The sequence below is a fragment of the Phyllobates terribilis genome, unplaced genomic scaffold, assembly GCF_046119375.1.
Source record: "Phyllobates terribilis strain yellow unplaced genomic scaffold, ASM4611937v1 Scaffold_2__4_contigs__length_985480577, whole genome shotgun sequence".
Lineage (NCBI taxonomy): Eukaryota > Metazoa > Chordata > Amphibia > Anura > Dendrobatidae > Phyllobates > Phyllobates terribilis.
In genome coordinates, this window is record NW_027362762.1 from 27659159 (window position 1) to 27681156 (window position 21998).

Sequence of the window (21998 nt, forward strand, 5' to 3'; positions counted from 1 at the left end):
CACGGCCCTGTATCACAATACGTCACCTAGGCTGAAGATAAATGGAACTGTAGCACCGAGGGCTCGGTTGCTACAGACGTATTGCACCTCACCCAGAGGTGTGATATCTCACTCTCAGATAAGGATGGAGTGTGGATCAGGACCCGACACCTGCATGCATTACACCACATTGCCGTGGGGCAGGGCGACCAATATGCCCCTGAGATGGGCACGACAGTCCCTGTCCCTGGCTGGAGTGGGGGGAGGGAACACTGAGGAAGGGGAACCCTGCAGTGCAGGAGCAGGGAGGAAGCAGTTCCTGGGTGCATTGAGAAGGGAGTATAAAAGGTGGGCACCATCTTAGTTCAGTGCAGAGAAGTCTGAGCAGAAGTGGCAGGGAGCAGGGGCTCTGCATGAGCTCTGCTCCGGAGGCCGGCCTAGTAACAGAGGCCCAGGCCTGCAAGAGGGAGAAGGAAGGAAGAGGAGCGGAGAAGGCTCCAGGAACGAGGAATGAAGGGATCCCAGGGGTGAGGACGGGCGAGTCGCCACCGCACGCCCGAATCCACCTGCGTGGAGGGGTCAGGCCAAAGGGGGAGACCGGTCCCCGAACTAGTGGAGGCAGGAAACGACCCTCAGCTAGAAACCGGAGGCTCTGACATTTTATGTGGCGCAGCCCCTTGCTCCACCCGCTAGGAAGGCACCACATAGGGTCAGGGAAACTGGCGCCAAGTTTACCAAGAGGAGGCCCGAGGCAGCCGGACAGAAGTGTTGGTAAGAAAGGCCAGACAAAGGACACACAAAGGGGGTCCTGTGAAGCGCTCCAAAGTTATCTGGGAGTTGTCTGAGCCCCTCACCTGGTGAGCACAGTACGACGTGGGCAGCCGTTACCTGCAGACGTGGTCTGGATAATAAGAACTGTGAGTAAAGGCCCTGAACTGCATCACTGACTCCGTGTCGTTACTGCTGCTGCCCTGCACCATCACCCCCATCCTCCGCATACACTGCCCTGAGGCTATACTCCTCCCGTGGGGAGTTATGCTACGCTCTGCTGCACCCACAACACCAGCCTTAGCGGTCTGCCCTGTAGCGGCGGTTCACTCTGACCGCAATCCACGGGTGGCGTAGTCGGACATTTAAACATCAAAACCACATAAATAGTTCCGCCACTGGTTTGACCGCCCTGAGCCACGGAACCGGATCGCCGCCACGAAGACTACAACCACCAGCATCCACCAAAAAGGGTCCGGCTCCGGGTGTCCCAAGGCCCAGGGGGTGCGTCAGAACATTTTCATCACCTTTCACAATCACCAATGGGACAAGGCAGGGATGTCCTCTGTCCCCTCTCTTATACATCCTAGTGACGGAGCACCTGCTCTCATCAATTCGCCATAACCCCAATATTAGGTGGATTGAGGTGGGAGGCACCGAGTACAAGTGCTCTCTATTTGCTGATGATGTCCTAGTATATATCACTCAATCACATATATCCATCCCTGCTGTTATGGCTGAAATAGATCACTTTGTTACATGGTAAAATTTTAAAATCAATGCAGCGAAGTCTGAGGCCCTCGATGTCTCCCTCCCTAAATCCATATAGGATTCCATCCAGTCCAACTTTCCCTTTGCCTGGCCCTCACAGGGTATCAAATACTTAGGAATTCCTATTCATAGAGACCTCTCCCATCTATGTTATCTTAATTTTGGGCCCTTTATTGAACAATTCCAAACAGACCACGGTTGGCAAGTTAGAACTGTAAGATTCACTACGTGAACCACTGGTGTTTTGTGGAAAAGCACATGTACACCGCGTTCCAAATTATTATGCAAAAAGTGTTTAGGAGTGATAAGGGAAGAATTTGTTTGTTTGTCAGTTAAACTCATTGATGGTGATGTGTGTCAGGGCTCTTTATATCACTGTAAGCAATTGCAGACACCTGTGCTAATTAGTTTGGCAGGTGTGTCCAATGAAAGGCAAGACTACTTAAGAAGGCTCTCTCACATTATTAAGCAGCCTACATTTTCTGCCAAAATGGGAAAGAAAAAGGATGTGTCGGCTGCTGAGAAGCAACAAATTGTGGAGTGTTTAGGTCAAGGCATGACTACAATCAACATTGTGCGATGATCAGGATGAAGTGTCTTGGCAATCAAGAAGTATGTAGCTGATTCACAGTACACACGTGTGCGTGCTGATAAGGGCAAATTGAGGACTCTTTCCTACAGGCAATTACGTCAGGTTGAAAGAGCAGCGGCAAAAAAGCCTTGTCATAGCAGCAGACAAGTTTTTGAAGCTGCTTGTGCCTCCAACGTCCCCCGAACAACAAGATGCAGGGTCCTTCAGAGGTTTGCAGCTGTGCATACGCCATCCTGTCGACCTCCTCTATCCACTTCACACAAGCAGAAACGGCTCCAGTGGGCCAAACATTACATGAAGACTGATTTCAAAACTGTTTTGTTCACGGATGAGTGCCGTGCAGCGCTCGATGGTCCAGATGAATGGAGTGGAGGATGGCTGGTTGATGGACACCCCACGCAAACACGGCTACAGCGCCAACAAGGAGGAGGTGGAGTAATGTTTTGGGCTGGAATCATGGGGAGATTGTCGGCCCCTTTAGGATCCCTGAAGGCGCTAAAGATGAACTCCATAATGTATGTGGATTTTCTCAAACAGCACTTCCTGCCATGGTTCAAGAAGAAGAACCGTGTATTTCACAGCAAGATCATTTTTCTGCATGATAATGCACCATCTCATGCTGCACATAAAACATCTGCATCTCTGGCTGATATGGGCATAAAAGGGGACAAACTTATGGTGTGACCCCCATGCTCCCCTGACCTCTACCCCATTCAGAACCTTTGGAGCATCATTAAAAGGAGTGTCTATGATGGCGGGAGGCAGTTCACATCTAAGCAACAGCTCTGGGAGGGTATTCTGTCCTCATGCAAAACAATTGAAGCAGAAACCATCCAAAACCTGACAAATTCAATGGACGAGAGAGTTCAGAAGCTCCTTTCGAACAAGGGGTCCTATGTGAAAATGTAACATCACCTAGAATAAAGTTTTGAGTTGAAAACTGTTTGATTTCAGTTTCTAACAACCTGCTAATGCTTATAATTTCAAAAATGACCATTTTTTTGGTCTTTATTAAAATGAAAAGGTTGATCGAAAAGTTTGGGGGATCTAAGAGTGTGGCAACCCAGTAGTCATGATTACTTCGAATTCTGACAATATGAGGGTCATGCTGCAGGTAGTGCAGCAAGAAGGCACTTATGTGTCTTGCGCATCTCGGAGCCCCAAAATTATTTTCCGGGCTAGATGCAGCTAAAAATTATTTTTAATTTTAAATCTGGTGAAGCTTATTATAGATGGCCTAATAGGATCAGTGCTGCACACTGCTACAAAGCCCAAATTATTTTCCAGTCAAGATACAGATAAACATGATTAGTAATTTGAAAGCTTAAAACGGTTGGTAGGGTGATTTTAACCAATCATCAAGCTTTTACTCTCCCCAGGATGACACAGGGGTAGAAAAGTCGTTTCGGATCCATGATTTGTTCATCTTTATGAACGTGAGTCTGTCTACATTATCAGTGGAGAGCCGCGTGCGCTTATCTGTCAGCACACCACCAGCAGCGCTGAACACACGTTCAGACAGAACGCTGGCTGCGGGGCATGACAAGATCTCCAAGGCGTGAGTGGCTAGCTCCGGCCATTTATCCAGATTGGAAGCCCAAAAAGAGCAAGGGTCCAGTGACACAGTCGTGGCTTCAATGTTTACTTGGAGATACTTCTGTACCATCGTCTCTAGGCGTTGACTATGTGTCAGACTTCTTGTCTCCTGTGGCCTTGCAAAGGATGGGCTAAAAAAGTGGTGAAATGATTCCGCAAAATTGATGTTACCAGCAGATACTGTGGTTCTGTTACGGTTTGAGTGCTGAACACTTGACGGTCCCACGGTTGGCAAGTTGGAACTGTGAGATTCACTACGTGCACCACTGGTATTTTGTGGAAAAGCACATGTAAGATTCTGCAACAGTCTCTGCTGATACTCCTGCATGCGTGCATCCCTTTCTATGGCAGGAATAATTTCTGCAAATTTACTTTTGTACCGGGGATCTAACAGTGTGGCAACCCAGTAGTCAGGATTATTTCTAATTCTCACAATTCGAGGGTCATGTTGCAGGTAGTGCAGCAAGAAGGCACTCATGTGTGTTGCGCATCCAGGAGCACCAAGTCCCTGTTGTGTTGGTGGCGAGGTAACAATCATGCTTCCTTCCTCTGTCCTCTCCCCCCAACCTCGCACAACAGAAATGTGATCAAGGTCTCCCTCATCTGATGAGTCTTCCATCAGTTCGTCCTCCACTTCTTCCTGGGCTCCTGCACCTTCCTCACTAGTTTGGCTGCTACCATGCGCCCTGGTAAAATCATCTCCCCCACCCTCACATGCCTGCCGCCTTGGTGCTGCCGACCGTCTGGACCTTGCAGATGTTAGCCCTTCCGCATACAACTCCTCCTCCTCTACTTCCTCCACCTCCTCTTGTGCCACCACCTGACTCCGAATTCTGTTTAACATGTGCTCCAGCATGTAAATCACCGGAATAGTCATGCTGATAATGGCATCGTCAGCACTAAACATCTTCATCGCCATTTCAAAACTGTGCAGAAGGGTGCATAGGTCCCTGATCTGAGACCACTCCTCCAGCGTGATTTGCCCCACCTCTGAATCTCGTTGGCCCAGGCTATACGTCAGAACGTATTGCACCAGGGCTTGTCGGTGCTGCCACAGTCGCTGCAACATGTGCAGAGTTGAATTCCACCGGGTAGGCACATCGCATTTTAGCCGGTGAAGTGGCAGGCCCAACGACTTCTGTAGAGATGTAAGTCGCTGAGCTGCGGGATGCGAACGGCGGAAGTGAGCACACAGCGACCGTGCCCTCTGCAGAAGGCCATCTAGTCTGGGATAGTGGGCTAAAAATTGCTGGACAACCAGGTTCAACACGTGAGCCATACAAGGCACGTGTGTGACATTGCCCCGGCGAAGGGCCGCACCCAGGTTTGCAGCATTGTCGCACACGGCCTTCCCTGGTTTCAGGTCCAGTGGAGACAACCATTCATGAAATTGGTTCTCCAGAGCTGACCACAACTCCTCAGCTGTGTGACTCACATTTCCCAGACATTTCAATGTAAAAACCGCCTGATGATGTTGAGCCCTACTGCCAGCATAGTAAGGAGGTGTGCAGGATCCCTTCTGCGCAGTTAGAAAGCTTGTGGCATGACCAGACAGGCTTTGGGTGCAGGTGGAAGACCGAGAGGAGGTTGAGGAGGCAGAAGCAGTGGAGGAACTTTGACATAAAGAGGATTGACGCACAACTCGTGGGGACGGCAAGACTTGGACAGCAGCCCCTTGTCCTGCTGTCACCATAGTTACTCAGTGCCCAGTCAGCGACATGTAACGCCCCTGTCCATGCCTACTCGTCCAAGTGTCTGTGGTGAAATGCACCCTGTCACACACAGAGTTTCTCAAAGAAGCGGTGATGTTGTGTGCGACATGCTGGTGGAGCGCAGGCACACCTTTCTTTGAGAAGTAGTGCCGACTGGGCATCTGGTACTGGGGCACTGCGACGGACATAAGGTCTCGAAAATCCTCTGTGTCCACCAGGCGGAAAGGCAGCATTTCTGTAGCCAAGAGCTTGCAGATGGTGAAATTCAACCTCTTAGCTTTCTCATGGCTAGGAGGAAATGGTCTTTTACTTGTCCACATCTGAGGGACCGAGGGCTGGCTATTGTGCTTAGACGGGGTTGATAAGGGTGTCCCCGGCAAACTGCCGGTCTGTGAGGAAGATGCAGGCGGACATGTTAGGTTGCCTTGATCCAAAGGTGGTGCTATCGATGTCGGACAGCGCTCAAGACCAGCTGGTGTTACCACCTCCAAAGAAAATGATGACCTGCCAATCACGCTGGCTGTTGCGGGTAAAGAGGTGGCAGGTCTGCGCCCCAAAACAGGTGTGACTGCTGTCCCCCCAGTCACAGAGGATGAAGAGGCCGCGGATGCACAAGATATGGCAGACGGTGGTTGGCCCGGCCGGCTAGGCCGCATTGTAGCACACTGAGCTTCCCACTGCAACTTATGCTTCATGTCCATGTGCCGGTTCATGCATGAAGTACTCAAACTATGTATTTTTTGGCCTCTACTTAGCTTTTTCTGACAAATGTTACAGATAACACGAGTTGGGTCATCTTTATCGATCTGAAAAAATGCCCAGGCTATGCAAGGCTTAGCACCCATGCGACCTGAAGAGCCACCACGATTTGTGGTGAGAGGCAGAGTTGTGTTTGAGGATGCAGTTGTTGACGTGCTTCCAGTACTACGTCTCTGTCCAGGAAGGCGCAACCTGACCTCGTCGTCACTAGCATCTTCCTCCACCTCCTCTGCTGACCTCATCTCTTGGCTGACTGTGGGTTGACAGTAAGTGGGATCTCCGACCTCATCATCATCACCCTGTGCGTTATCACACCCTTCGTCCTCAGAGCCAACCTGTTCCTGCCCTGACAAAAAACTAAAGTTGTCGCTCCAATCAGGTATTTGAGTCTTATCATCGTCTTCCTCATTGTCTCCACCAACAGGAGTTACAGTTTGGGAATGAGGGTCTACATTATGGTCAGAACCTTCTGCGTCTGGTCCTGGATCCGACTCATAAAGATTCTGGGCATCAGTGCAGATCATTTCCTCGTCTGGATTCACAGAAGCGCTGGAGTCGACCTCTGATTCCCAGGCTATAGTATGAGTAAACAGCTCTGCAGACTCAACCATCTGTTCTACCTCATACTCAGACGGGCAGCTGGAGATTTGGGAGCTGTGAGGAAGCAAGTGCGATTTGGGTGACACCTTTGAGGACTGGAGTATTTGTGATGTTGAAGTTGATGTGGAGGAGAGCCCACTTAAAGGAGCACTTGATATCCGTTGAAGCACCTGCTGTTTTTGTGCCTCATCTGGAATTTGTAGCGATTGGCGTGGCCGTAAGAAAGGGATCTTATCACATTGTCCGCTAAAAGAAGTAGACATTTTAGTTTGGCTGGAAGATGGTCTTTCTTCTGCACCTACCCCACGGACACAACCTTTTTTCCCCTTCCCAACACGCCTATTCCCCTTTCCACCAGCAGCAGGCCTTTTTCCACTCATTTTGGTGGTTAACTAATTCACAACTCTGGAGTTGTTTGCACAAAAAAACAATGGATGGTAACCGAGCAGAGCTGAGTGGCCAAACTGTGGTATTAGGCCAAAATTATTGGCTGGGTTAGATGCAGAAAAAAATTATTTTTAATTTGCAACCTGATGGAGGTCAGTATAGATGGACTAATAGACCAAGTCCCACACACCGCTAGAAGCCCAAATATTTTTTCAGAGCTAGATGCAGAAAATTTTTTTATTCAATTTGCAACCTGATGGAGGTCAGTATAGATGGACTAATAGACCAAGTCCCACACACTGCTAGAAGCCCAAATATTTTTTCAGAGCTAGATACAGAAAAAAATTATTTTTAATTTGCAACCTGATGGAGGTCAGTATAGATGGACTAATAGACCAAGTCCCACACACCGCTAGAAGCCCAAATATTTTTTCAAAGCTAGATGCAGAAAAAAATTATATTCAATTTGCAACCTGCTGGAGGTCAGTATAGAAGGACTAATAGAACAAGTCCCACACACTGCTAGAAGCCCAAATATTTTTTCAGAGCTAGATGCAGAAAAAAATTATTTTTAATTTGCAACCTGATGGAGGTCAGTATAGATGGACTAATAGACCAAGTACCACACACCGCTAGAAGCCCAAATATTTTTTCAGAGCTAGATGCAGAAAAAAATTATATTCAATTTGCAACCTGCTGGAGGTCAGTATAGAAGGACTAATAGAACAAGTCCCACACAGTGCTAGAATCCCAAATATTTTTTCAGAGCTAAATGAAGAAAAAAATTATTTTTAATTTGCAACCTGATGGAGGTCAGTATAGATGGACTAATAGACCAAGTGCCACACACTGCTAGAAGCCCAAATATTTTTTCAGAGCTAGATGCAGAAAAAAATTATATTCAGTTTGCAACCTGATGGAGGTCAGTATAGATGGACTAATAGAATGATGCTATGCCCAAAAGATTTTACTTCACTAGGTGCAGTAAAAAAATTGGTATTCTATACACAGGTGGTATATCTTGCAACACAGATAGGCTACTCCACTGACTAACACACTCTGCAATAGGCCAAAAAGGATTAGCTTTGCTAGATTCAGCCAAATGCTGTGAAAAAACTTGCACAGCACTGGCACAGACCTGCCTGGCAAAAACTGATAGGAACTGATGTAACCTAGTCCTGAAAAGGACTCCAATTACAATTAGTCTTTACTCCCACAATCTATCTATTTAAGAGCACAGACCTGCTTGATAAAAGTCGTAGGAAATGCTGTAACCTAGTCCTTAAAAGGACTGCAATCACAACTATTCCCTACTCCCAAGCTATCTGTATATTTGTGCGAAAATTGGCTTGAAATTAACAAGGTATAGCGCACACAGCAACAGCGGTGCCGTCTAACACGCAGCTGCAGCAGTGAGAAAATGGTGGCGACGGGGAAAATGGCTTGGTCTTATAGGGCAAGGACATGTGACATACACTGCCAATCACACATGCCCTTGCTTGTGTGAAAAAAAGCACTTCGCTCCGTGTGTGCGCTGCTGATAGGCTGACAGATTGCACCTCCCCACTGCAAATGCGGGAAAGAGAAAAAAAAATGGAGATCTTCATTGTTCCTGCAGAGATCCATCCCCTGCCCCTCCCCCCGCCCCGCTGTACACTCAAACTGCGTATTAACATTAATTTTCATCATTACTGAGAAAAAATCCAGTTATGATTTTGGTGCACGAACAGTTATCGAACATAACCTCGAACAGCCGAATTTTTCTCAAATTGTTCGTGTTCGCCGACCGGCTCGAACACCGCCCAAAACAGCTCGAATTTGAGATTGGCGAACAGTTCGAGTAGAACAACGCTCATCTCTAATCGTCAGCGCTAACTAGTTTAGTAGCCATTTCAAATCCGTGCAGAAGGGTGCAGAGGTCCTTAATCTGTTCCCACTCTGTAAACGAGCTATGCCCCAAGTCTATACTGCGTTGCCCCAAGCTATACGTCATGACACACTTCGTCAGAGCTCATTGCTGCTGGCACAGTCACTGCAATATGTGCAGAGTGGAATGGAATTCCACCATGTCGGCACATCGCAGATCAACCTGTTAACTGGCACGAACAAAGACCCCTGTATCGGTGCAAGTCAATGACAAGAGGAGTGAAATGGTGGAAGTGAGCACACAGCTTCTGTACTTTGTGAGGCAGCTCATCCAGGCCAGGATAGTGGCAGAAAAATCGCTGTACCACCAGATTGAGGACATGAGCCATGCAAGACACGTTATCGTACACGACCTTACCTGGCTCCAGGTTCAGTGGAGACAGCCATTGCTCAAACTGAGCCTGGAGAGCTGCCCACAACTCTTCACCTGTATGACTGCGATCTCCAAGGCATATTAATTTGAAGACTGCCTGATTACGGTGAATGCGCAGTACGGAGGTGGTGTGTGTGTCACCCTGGCCTGAATGCCACAAATATAATAAAGCTGTGTCTGAGAGCAAGGGGGAGGTTCCCTAGTCAAGGACCATTAGCATGCAGCACCTCCTGTCCCAGGCCAGTAGGGGGAGCAGTCTGCCCCTATAAAAGTTGGAGCTGGGGGCAGGGTTAGGGAGAACTGGACAACCTGTCTCTGGATTGAGAGGTGTCCCAGAGCATGGACAGACAGTTGTGTTGCAGCCTAAGAGGCCGTGTGGCAGTAGGAGAGCCACGAGCCAGGGACAAGAGGCGAAGCGAGCCTGTCCTGGCAGATAGAGAAACTAATCTACCAGACTTTGGTGTCTGAGGCTGTGAGGATTCCAGGTACTACAGCAAATAACCAGTCCGCAGGGGATTGTATGTTCCCTGGCCTAAGAAGCCCGGAGGTTCCGCCACAGCCGAAGGGACCAGGAAAGCCGTACCAGGCCGGGAGTAGAAAGGGACCCAAGTTGCAAGCCATACTGGTGAGAAGACGCGGCAAGCTCAGGAACGTGGGCTATTACACCACGAGGAGGGAAATAGCCAGAGAGAGCGCAGAGAGCACGGTAGGCCTACACCCTCACCCTGATCAGGGCCAGCTTCCCACTTGTTCTCAGACATCCAGGCCCCCTCCTAGCCAGGCCTGTTTTTGGGTCGTTTCACCTGTTCTAATAAAGACCCTGAACTGTTTAAGAGGCCTCCGTTTCCTGGCTATCGCGGTCGGAATCATCCCCTCCATCATCCATTATATACTGCCCTGGGGCCATACTCCTCCCGTGGGGAGTTGTACTATTCAGTGCTGCACATTTATATCAGCCCCAGCGGTCTGCACGGCAGCGGCGGTTAGCCCTGACCGCAATCCACGGGTGGCGTAGTCGGACATTGCAAAACATATAGAAGACTGCCATTGGTCTGACCACCCTGAGCCATGGACCGGGTTGCCACTACTACCCCCATCATTGCCCTGTTGCCCGGAACCGAGTACCCCAGGGCCCAGGGAGTGAGTCAGCTTTGGTGTAGTCGGCAGGATTGTGACCAACCCGCTACAAACGGGTATTGCGTGCCTGAAAAAGACTGTACACGTACCTTAAAAAGAGGTTTCCCGCCATCCGAAGCCGTCTCCCGCCATCTTCAGCAGCTTCCCGCCATCTTCAGCCGTTTTCCCGCAATCGGACGCCATCTGCAGGACGCCGCCCGGGAAGAAGAGGAGCGTGGACGTCCAAACCGCGCGAAACCCGAAGATCCGCCCTACGCAGGTCCTGGAAGGGAGAGAGAGCGACGCTGACGTCACCAGGACGCGACGCAAGGTCCTCGTCCGGAGCAGCACCAGCGGAGCCGCGGCCTACAGAAGAGGATCGTCGGAAGGTAGGCCACGCTTAACTAGGGGGGAGGAAGATGTCGGACACGGAGGCTCCCACTACCACCAGCGCAGCTGCAGCAGCGGTGATGCCATTCTCCCTGCCTTACATCCCTGGTGCGGCCTGGCTGCCCAAGTATTCAGGGGAGCCCCATGCACCAGCTGACTTTAAGGAAAGTCTGTACAGTTTATTCCAAGTTTACCCCCTGACAGAGGAACAGAAGATCAGCATACTGACAGGGCAGTTAACTGGCACAGCCCAGCGGGAGGTAAAGTCATGGTCCACTGAAGAGAAAAGAACTGTAAAGGACATTCTGGCCCGGCTGCGGGGTACCTTTGATACACGTACCTCTGCTGAAATTAAAATGCGGTTCTACGGATGTAAGCAGCGGGTACAGGACAGCATCAGAGACTATGCCCTAAATTTGCAGGAAGCCTTGAGAGCCATCAAACAAGCTGACCCTGGCAGCGTGCAGGATACGGATAAGCTACTGTGACAGTGTCACTGGTTTTATATGTGAGGGGAGGTATGTGTCACTCAGGATGCTCTCCTGTGTGAACTAAGACCTACTTTATTTTTCTGCCAGCGTGTTATATGCTGGTAGATTTACTCTGTAAAAGAGTGTGCGGTTTTATGGGAATGGCAAAGAGGGCGGGACGCCATTCCCCCTACCTCCCCTCAGGGTGTGGCTGAGCAATGAGTAAAAGCTCAGTCCCTTTTTTTTTTCTCTGGAGTGTGATCTGGAGAGGGAAGTCTCCAGACAGTATTGTGGAAGCTGCAGAGCTTTTCACATGGACTTTAGCAGTGCAGTTTATGCTACCGAGAGCGGGCGGAACCCGCTCATCTATGGACTGAGTTATACTTTGTTTTGTTTTTTTTCCGTTTAACCCAGAGTGGTCATGTTTGTTTTTCCTGTGAAACTTGCATGAGTTTATGGCTGATAATAAACCAGCAGAGAGGAAACCTGAGAACGTGTGTCCTGAGTCTGCCTCCAGGAGAGCCGAGCGAGTCGACCTGCCACACTACTAACAGAACAGTTCATAGAAGGTCTTCTGTCTAGCGCCCACAGGACTCAGCTGCGCCTCATGTTCTTTCAGAACCCTGATCTGACCTTTGCCCAATTCAAGGGCAGGGCCATAAGGGTGCTCCGTAAACCCGCAACAAGTGGCGCTATAAACCCCCGGCGCCCTGCTCTCACCTATCACCAGGAGGCAGCGCCCTCCTCTATGGACTCTGTGGGGGCCGATGCACAGGCCCTGAATCAAGCCCCATCGAAAGATCTGCACCACCAAGTCCAGGAGCTGACCAGGAGCGTCGCGGCGTTAACCAGGACCGTCCAGGCGTTACAAGTGGACCCGTCAAGACCCATCGAGTTGGCTTCAAGTCTGGAGGATGTCCCGTGGCGTCGACAGAGGAGGACCCCGTTGTTCCGAGGGAGGCCCACAGACCGCTACGCAGAGGATGGACAGCCCATTTGCCGTTGATGCAACCAGCCCGGACACATTTCCAGGTACTGTAATTTAAACGGGTCCAACTTGGGGCAGAGGGCCAACCCCCAGGCATAAGATCACCAGGCCCTAACAATTGGCGTAATAAGTACGTTGGGGGGCGCCCGGTTTTACCCGTGGTGCTGGACGGTATCCCCATGAGCGCCTTGCTGGATACCGGGTCGCAAGTAACTACTATCCCTTATGTACTTTTTAAGCAGTATTGGACTGATGCTGACATAACACGGTATCCAGACAGTAACTTGAGCATCATCGCCAGTAATGGCTTGCTCGTGCCGCAGATGGGGTTCAAGGAGATGACCATTAAGATTGGTAAAGTTGAATTGCCGGCACAGGGAGTGATTATTGTGGACACTGACCATCGTGAAAGTCACCCTAAAATAACTGTGGGTACTAACGTGATTGAAAATTGTCTTTCAGAGGTAATTGTAATTCTACAACAGGTGGTGGTGAATGCTAGTTCCAGCCAACAGAGAGTCCTCAAAAAAGAGATAAAAGCCCTGATGAGACGGCAGCAGGTAGAACTGTCTGGTGGTGAGATCGGTAGCGTAAGAATGAGTGACCCATTCCCCATTTCCATGCCTCCCAAAAGTGAAATGATGATCTGGTGTCGGACTGCAATTGGGTTGAGAGGTAGAGACTACCAAGCCATGGTAGAACCCGTGTACTCAGACAGCAGGCCCACCATTTTGACAGGCCGAGGGGTGGTTGATGTCCGTCATGCCCGTTCGCATTCTCAACATTGGGGAGAGGGAGGTACACTTACCCAGGTACGCTACACTTGCCAAACTGTTTGCTGTTGAACACAAAGCTATCAGGGCCGTGGAGCCTTTACCTCCATCTCCACAGGCGGAGGGTAATGGCTCCCAGAAACAAAAGGAGGACTGGTGCCAGGAACTCCATGTGAGTGCTGACTCCACTCCCCTGCACCAAAAACAAGGAGTCTATCGGGTGGTTCAGGAGTACGAGAGAATTTTTAGTAAGCACCCGCTAAACTTCGGCCGAGTAAAGGGAGTGGAACACCACATCCCCACGGGGAGCCACCCACCAATAAAGGAGAGGCACAGACCTGTACCCCCTGCACATTATCAGAACGCAAAGGGCATGCTGAGGGAAATTAAAGAAGCCGGGGTCATTAGAGATAGCGGTAGCCCCTGGGCAGCCCCCTTGGTTCTGGTAAAAAAGAAAGACGGCACCATGAGAATGTGCTTGGACTATAGACAAATCAACCGTATCACCCACAGAGACGCATATCCGCTGCCTAGAATAGAGGAGTCTTTAGCAGCACTAAAATCAGCTAACTTCTTTTCTACTTTGGACCTTACTAGCGGGTACTGGCAGGTTCCTGTGGCAGAGGCTGACAAGGAGAAGACCGCCTTCACCACCCCGATGGGACTGAGCGAGTTCAACTGTATGCCCTTCGGGCTCTGCAACGCACCAGTGGCTGATGGAATGCTGTCTAGGGCACTGAAACTTCGAGACGGTCCTACTTTACCTGGACGACGTGATCGTTTATTCGAAGACCTACGAGGACCATCTAAAACACCTGGCCGAGGTGTTCGAAGCCCTGGCAGGCTATGGCCTGAAGGTGAAACCATCAAAGTGTCACCTGTTGAAACCGAAAGTCCAGTACCTAGGGCACGTGGTAAGTGCAGAAGGAGTAGCCCCTGAACCTGACAAGGTCACAGTAATCAAGAGCTGGTCAAGCCCCTCAAACATCAAAGAAGTGAGGCAATTTCTCGGGTTGGTAGGCTACTACCGAAGGTTCATCCCCGGGTTCAATAAGATGGCAGCCCCTATGCAGGACCTCCTGATAGGACAGTCTAAGTCCAGAAGCCAAAAGCCACCCTTCAAGTGAGACAAGCCGGAAGAGGAGTCCTTCCGCCAGTTGAAGATGGCCCTCACAAGGGATGAGATCCTGGCCTACCCCGATTATGGCCAGCCTTTTATTCTCCACACAGACACCAGTAATGTGGGGCTGGGAGCCGTACTGTCGCAAAACCAACAGGGCAGAGAAAGGGTGATCGTGTATGCCAGCCGGAAGCTGAGGCCCACTGAAAGGAACCCGGAGAATTACAGCTCCTTCAAGCTTGAATTGTTGGCAGTGGTGTGGGCCGTCACAGAACGGTTTACGCATTACCTGGCCTCCGCAAAGTTCACCGTGTACACGGACAACAACCCATTGACACACCTGGACAATGCAAGACTAGGTGCCCTAGAGCAGCGGTGGATGGCGAGACTCTCGAATTATGACTTCACGATCAAGTACCAGGCAGGCAGAACCAATGCCAACGCTGACGCCCAATCGAGAATGCCTCACTTACCTGACGGAGGCGAAGACCCAGAAGAGCTGGAGGAGGTAGAACTCCCTGCGTTTCACCGGTATGTAGCCACTCAATACTCCCACCGCGTGAAGGAGGAGGACTTGACAACCATCATGATCAATCCCCTACCTCACCACAGCTGGGCCGAGACCCAAGATAGTGACCCTGCAATCTGCATGGTGAAAGACCTGTTGACCCGAGTAGACGCCCGTCTAGATCCGGATGCTCCAGAGGAAGCCAAGCAGCTATGGAAAGAGAAGAGTAGGCTGTTCCTCTATGAAGGTAAGCTGTGCAGAAGACTCGTCAACCACCGGACGCACAAGCTGACCTGGCAAGTCGTGGTCCCAAGGCGAGATGCAGCTATGGTCCTGGAGGCTTACCATGACAGGGCGGGGCACTTCGGCTGGAAGAAACTGGAGTTCCTGATAAGAGGCCGGTTCTTCTGGGTCGGCATGAGAGGGGCTGTAGAGAAGTGGTGCAGAGACTGTGGTCCTTGTAACCTAAGGAGGAAGGACCGCACCAGCCAGAAGACACCCTTGAGGCCCATCGTCACCATGCAGCCTCTTGAGCTGGTAGCTCTGGACCACGTCAAATTGGCTCCAAGCCGGTCAGGATACGTTTATGCCCTGACAATCGTGGACCACTATTCCCGATTTGTAGTGGTGGTCCCTGTAAAAGACTTGACAGCTCAAACGGCGGCCAGAGCCTTCCAGCAATACTTCTGCCATCCACACGGGTATCCGGAACAGGTCCTGACGGACCAAGGTCCAGCGTTCGAAGCTGAAATCTTCCAAGAGTTCTGCAACCTCTATGGCTGTAAGAAGATTCGGACAACGCCTTACCACCCACAAACCAACGGGATGTGTGAGAAAATGAACAATATAGTCATTGATCTCCTGAAGATGCTGCCCCTGGAGGAACGCAGCCTGTGGCCAGAAAAACTGCCGGACCTGATAGACTTGCCCATAGACCTGGAGATGGGAGTCCTCACACCCGAGGACACCTCCCCAGATGCGGACTGGGATACGGAAAGGCGACTGCAGTACAAGAAGGTACAGGAGAGTGTGGAGAAGAGCCTGGCTCAGGTGAGAGAAAGGCAAGAGAGACTCTTCAACCAACACGCCCCTGCAGGTCCCCTAGAACCTGGTGAGCAGGTCCTGAAGCGAAAGAGAAGGCTACACAAACTGGATGACCAGTGGGAAAGGGAACCCTACACAGTATTGCAGTCTGATCACGACAACCCGAAGGTGTGCGTGATCACCAAGGACGGAGAAGAAACCACTAGTACCGTCTCCAGAGACCACCTAAAAAGGTGCCCCGAGCAACTACAGAATGCAGAAGAGGATCAAAGTGACCTTGAACCCGCAGAGGACAAGGAAGAAATGATCAGCACCGTTCTCGGAGAGTTCCCTCAGTCCTGGACTCGAATAAACGATGCCATAGTGGTACCCGTCCTGCATTTCCTGCAACCCACTCAGCAACAACCTACACCAGGGCGGGAAAGTGAAGAAGAACAAGCAGTTCCAGAAGCAGAAGAGCCTGTACAAGCTGCCCAGGAGAATCAACCCTCTGCTGACAGTGAGCCTGCCATGCCTGTGGTAAGCCAGAGGACCCGCAGACAGCTGCCTACCCTGCCTGCAAGTCTAGCCAGTGACTGTACCCTAAATGGTAGTGAAGAAAACCAGGTTAGACCACCACCAGACAGTGGGTTACGCAGGTCAACCAGGAGCACAAAGGGGCAGATACCCGCTCGCTGGAGAATATAGGGTGCTGTCACGCTACTGGCGATACTGGACTGGAGGTCAGTGGCCGGAGCAGATGTGTACAGGTGACCTGACCGTGGGAAGACTTCTGGGGATGCAGTATATGGCGGTAGTAGTTCACCTTGTCAGAAGATGCAGTATATGGCAGTAGTAGTTCACCTTGTCAGAAGATGCAGTATATGGCAGTAGTAGTTCACCTTGTCAGCAGAGGCAGGGGCCCGCCCGAGCAAGGGCCGGCCGGGATCACACACGAGCACCAGGTTCGTTTAGGCAATAGGAGTTCGAGGTAGGAACAGCAGAGTCTTCACAAGAAGCAGGAAAGCGCCAGCAGAACACCTTCCAAGTCAGGAGCTCAGATAATGCTTCACTCAGTTAGACTGAGCACCACAATACTCAGCAACAGGAAGCTGCACAGGGCCAGGTATATATAGCAGGTCCAATCAATCTCAATCAGGGCGGGAACAATCAGCAGGGCAGGTGATGATCTCTATCCCAGACGAAGTTCATATGGTTTCAGGCAGGAGTTAAACAAGTTCTGAATAGCTCCACAGCAAAGGAACAGACTAGCAAGCAATGGGTCACAGGTTCAAATCCTAACAGGTGCACTAAAACTGTAAACAACCCTGTTGCCAAGTGTTGAAATGTTTGCAAAGTTATATGCATGATTAGTAATTGTGTATTTCAGTTTCTTACAGTTGCCGTATTGGCTCAAAGGTTATGAACTTTTAATAACCGGGACTTTGTATGGACTGCGTTCGGAGCCTAACCAAGAAATTAACTAAGACTGTAAAGGACTTGGGGCTAGGACAGACCCCCACCTGGTTAAGGCTCCCCATTGTTGTTGGTGATATGGACACCCGGTCACAGACCACACTGTGACCTTAAGAACTCAACCTGTGCGTAGTTTGTCTTCACTTGCCTTGTCATGTTTTATGGTCATGCATATTATTCTTGTTTCTTGTTTAGTCCCGGAGTACTAAATTTTACTAGGGTGGAGTGTGTCACCCTGGCCTGGATGCCACAAATATAATAAAGCTGTGTCTGAGAGCAAGGGGGAGGTTCCCTAGTCAAGGACCATTAGCATGCAGCACCTCCTGTCCCAGGCCAGTAGGGGGAGCAAGCTGCCCCTATAAAAGCTGGAGCTGGGGGCAGGGTTAGGGAGAACTGGACAACCTGTCTCGGGATTGAGAGGTGTCCCAGAGCAGGGACAGACAGTTGTGTTGCAGCCTAAGAGGCCGTGTGGCAGTAGGAGAGCCACGAGCCAGGGACAAGAGGTGAAGCGAGCCTGTCCTGGCAGATAGAGAAACTAATCTACCAGACTTTGGTGTCTGAGGCTGTGAGGATTCCAGGTCCTACAGCAAATGACCAGTCCACAGGGGATTGTATGTTCCCTGGCCTAAGAAACCCGGAGGTTCCGCCACAGGCAAAGGGACCAGCAAAGCCTTACCAGGCCTGGAGTAGAAAGGGACCCAAGTTGCAAGCCATACAGGTGAGAAGACACGGCAAGCTCAGGAACGTGGGCTATTACACCACGAGGAGGGAAATAGCCAGAGAGAGTGCAGAGAGCACGGTAGGCCTACACCCTCACCCTGATCAGGGCCAGCTTCCCACTTGTTCTCAGACATCCAGGCCTCCTCCTAGCCGGGCCTGTTTTTGGGTCGTTTCACCTGTTCTAATAAAGACCCTGAACTGTTTAAGAGGCCTCCGTTTCCTGGCTATCGCGGTCGGAATCATTCCCTCCATCATCCATTATATACTGCCCTGGGGCCATACTCCTCCCGTGGGGAGTTGTACTATTCAGTGCTGCACATTTATATCAGCCCCAGCGGTCTGCACTGCAGCGGCGGTTAGCCCTGACCGCAATCCACGGGTGGCGTAGTCGGACATTGCAAAACATATAGAAGACTGCCATTGGTCTGACCACCCTGAGCCACGGACTGGGTTGCCACTACTACCCCCATTATTGCCCTGTTGCCCGGATCCAAGTGCCCCGTGGCCCAGGGGGCGAGTCATGTGTAGTGTTGAGCCACCCCCGTAGTGTTCGAGTTCGGTTCAGTTCGTCGAACACCCGTGTGTTCGCCGAACTGTTCGTCGAACTGTTCGTCGAACACCTTCGAACACCGTTAAAACCAATGGCAGGCAAACAAAAACACATAGAAACACATAGAAAACACCTTCAAAGGTGTCCAAAAGCTGACAAACTGCTCAGAAGACACAACTAACACATGGAAAAGTGACAAGTACATATAGTCATGCGAAAAGAAAAGAGGTGGAGGAGTAAAAGGAGGGGGAGACACAGATATAGGCATGTCATGCCCTTCTAAAATCCAAAAAGTGAGAAGCCGACACGGCCAGTCCGCTCCTGCCCGTGCCACCTCCGTGTCGCCGGGTTTGTGCCAGAGCCGCGGTGAACCCTGACGACCAGCCCCCCTCTCCCAATACTGGTGCCTGTCCGCTGGTGGGTCGAGCGAGCCCCCCTGTGGTGGAGGCAGCTCTAAGCTTTTTAATTTAAATTGTCTCTCTAATTTGAATGAATACACTTTAAATCCATTTACAAGGATCTATTGGAGGGCAAGTCTCATGCCAGCAGCCGCGTAATTCCAGCTCCAGTAGCGTCCACTAAAGCTGCTGCAGTTAAAAAGCTTTTATAAGGATCGAGCTCGGCTGTCCACCGCAAGGCATCCTACTGCCAGTCCCAGCCCCTATGCCTTGGGGTGCCTCCTGATGCTCTTCACTGAGTATCCCGTGGTCCCGAAGCATTTCCTTTGAAAAAATTAAGTGTCCAAACTACAGGTGGTGTAGCTTGCTTAACAGCCGGGATAATCCGCTGACTAGCAGACACTGCTACTAGGCACAAAGTATTTCCTGGGCTAGATGCAGTTAAAAATTTGTAATTAGATACTCTCGTTGGATGCTGAGAAAGCATTCCATTGAGTCTCCTGGCACGCCATATAAGATTCTCTTAAAAAGCTTGGGGTAGGGGTCTAGGGGACCCTTTTATAGCCAAAATCACGGCCCTGTATCGCAATACGTCACCTAGGCTGAAGATAAATGGAACTGTAGCACCCTGAGGGCTCGGTTGCTACAGAGGTATTGCACCTCACCCAGAGGTGTGATATCTCACTCTCAGGTAAGGATGGAGTGTGGATCAGGACCGGACACCTGCATGCATTACACCACATTGCCGTGGGGCAGGGCGACCAATATGCCCCTGAGATGGGCACGACAGTCCCTGTTCCTGGCTGGAGTGGGGGGAGGGAACACTGAGAAAGGGGAACCCTGTAGTGCAGGAGCAGGGAGGAAGCAGTTCCTGGGTGCATTGAGAAGGGAGTATAAAAGGTGGGCACCATCTTAGTTCAGTGCAGAGAAGTCTGAGCAGAAGTGACAGGGAGCAGGGGCTCTGCATGAGCTCTGCTCCGGAGGCGGGCCTAGTAACAGAGGCCCAGGCCTGGAAGAGGGAGAAGGAAGGAAGAGGAGCGGAGAAGGCTCCAGGAACGAGGAACGAAGGGATCCCAGGGGTGCGGACGGGCGAGTCGCCACCGCACGCCCGAATCCACCTGCGTGGAGGGGTCAGGCCAAAGGGGGAGACCGGTCCCCGAAACTAGTGGAGGCAGGAAACGACCCTCAGCTAGAAACCGGAGGCTGTGACATTTTATGTGGCGCAGCCCCTCGCTATACCCGCTAGGAAGGCACCACATAGGGTCAGGGAAACTGGCGCCAAGTTTACCAAGAGGAGGCCCGAGGCAGCCGGACAGAAGGGTTGGTAAGAAAGGCCAGACAAAGGACACACAAAGGGGGTCCCGTGAAGCGCTCCAAAGTTATCTGGGAGTTGTCTGAGCCCCTCACCTGGTGAGCACAGTACGACGTGGGCAGCCGTTACCTGCAGACATGGTCTGGATAATAAGAACTGTGAGTAAAGGCCCTGGACTGCATCACTGACTCCGTGTCGTTACTGCTGCTGCCCTGCACCATCACCCCCATCCTCCGCATACACTGCCCTGAGGCTATACTCCTCCCATGGGGAGTTATGCTACACACTGCTGCACCTACAACACCAGCCTCAGCGGTCTGCCCTGCAGCGGCGGTTCACTCTGACCGCAATCCACGGGTGGCGTAGTCGGACATTTAAACATCAAAACCACATAAATAGTTCCGCCACTGGTTTGACCGCCCTGAGCCACGGAACCAGGTCGCCGCCACGGAGACTACAACCACCAGCATTCACCAAAAAGGGTCCGGCTCCGGGTGTCCCAAGGCCCAGGGGGTGCATCAGAACATTTTCATCACCTTTCACAATCACCAATGGGACAAGGCAGGGATGTCCTCTGTCCCCTCTCTTATACATCCTAGTGACGGAGCACCTGCTCTCATCAATTCGCCATAACCCCAATATTAGGTGGATTGAGGTGGGAGGCACCGAGTACAAGTGCTCTCTATTTGCTGATGATGTCCTAGTATATATCACTCAATCACATATATCCATCCATGCTGTTATGGCTGAAATAGATCACTTTGTTACATGGTCAAATTTTAAAATCAATGCAGCGAAGTCTGAGGCCCTCGATGTCTCCCTCCCCAAATCCATACAAGATTCCATCCAGTCCAACTTTACCTTTGCCTGGCCCTCACAGGGTATCAAATACTTAGGAATTCGTATTCATAGAGACCTCTCCCATCTATGTTATCTTAATTTTGGGCCCTTTATTGAACAACTCCATACAGACCACGGTTGGCAAGTTAGAACTGTAAGATTCACTAAGTGAACCACTGGTGTTTTGTGGAAAAGCACATGTACACTGTGTTCCAAATTATTATGCAAAAAGTGTTTAGGAGTGATAAGGGAAGAATTTGTTTGTTTGTCAGTTAAACTCATTGATGGTGATGTGTGTCAGGGCTCTTTATATCACTGTTAGCAATTGCAGACACCTGTGCTAATTAGTTTGGCAGGTGTGTCCATTGAAAGGCAAGACTACTTAAGAAGGCTGTCCCACATTATTAAGCAGCCTACATTTTCTGCCAAAATGGGAAAGAAAAAGGATGAGTCGGCTGCTGAGAAGCAACAAATTGTGGAGTGTTTAGGTCAAGGCATGACTACAATCAACATTGTGCGATGATCAGGATGAAGTGTCTTGGCAATCAAGAAGTATGTAGCTGATTCACAGTACACACGTGTGCGTGCTGATAAGGGCAAATTGAGGACTCTTTCCTACAGGCAATTACGTCAGGTTAAAAGAGCAGCGGCAAAAAAGTCTTGTCATAGCAGCAGACACGTTTTTGAAGCTGCTGGTGCCTCCAACGTCCCCCGAACAACAAGATGCAGGGTCCTTCAGAGGTTTGCAGCTGTGCATACGCCATCCTGTCGACCTCCTCTATCCACTTCACACAAGCAGAAACGGCTCCAGTGGGCCAAACATTACATGAAGACTGATTTCCAAACTGTTT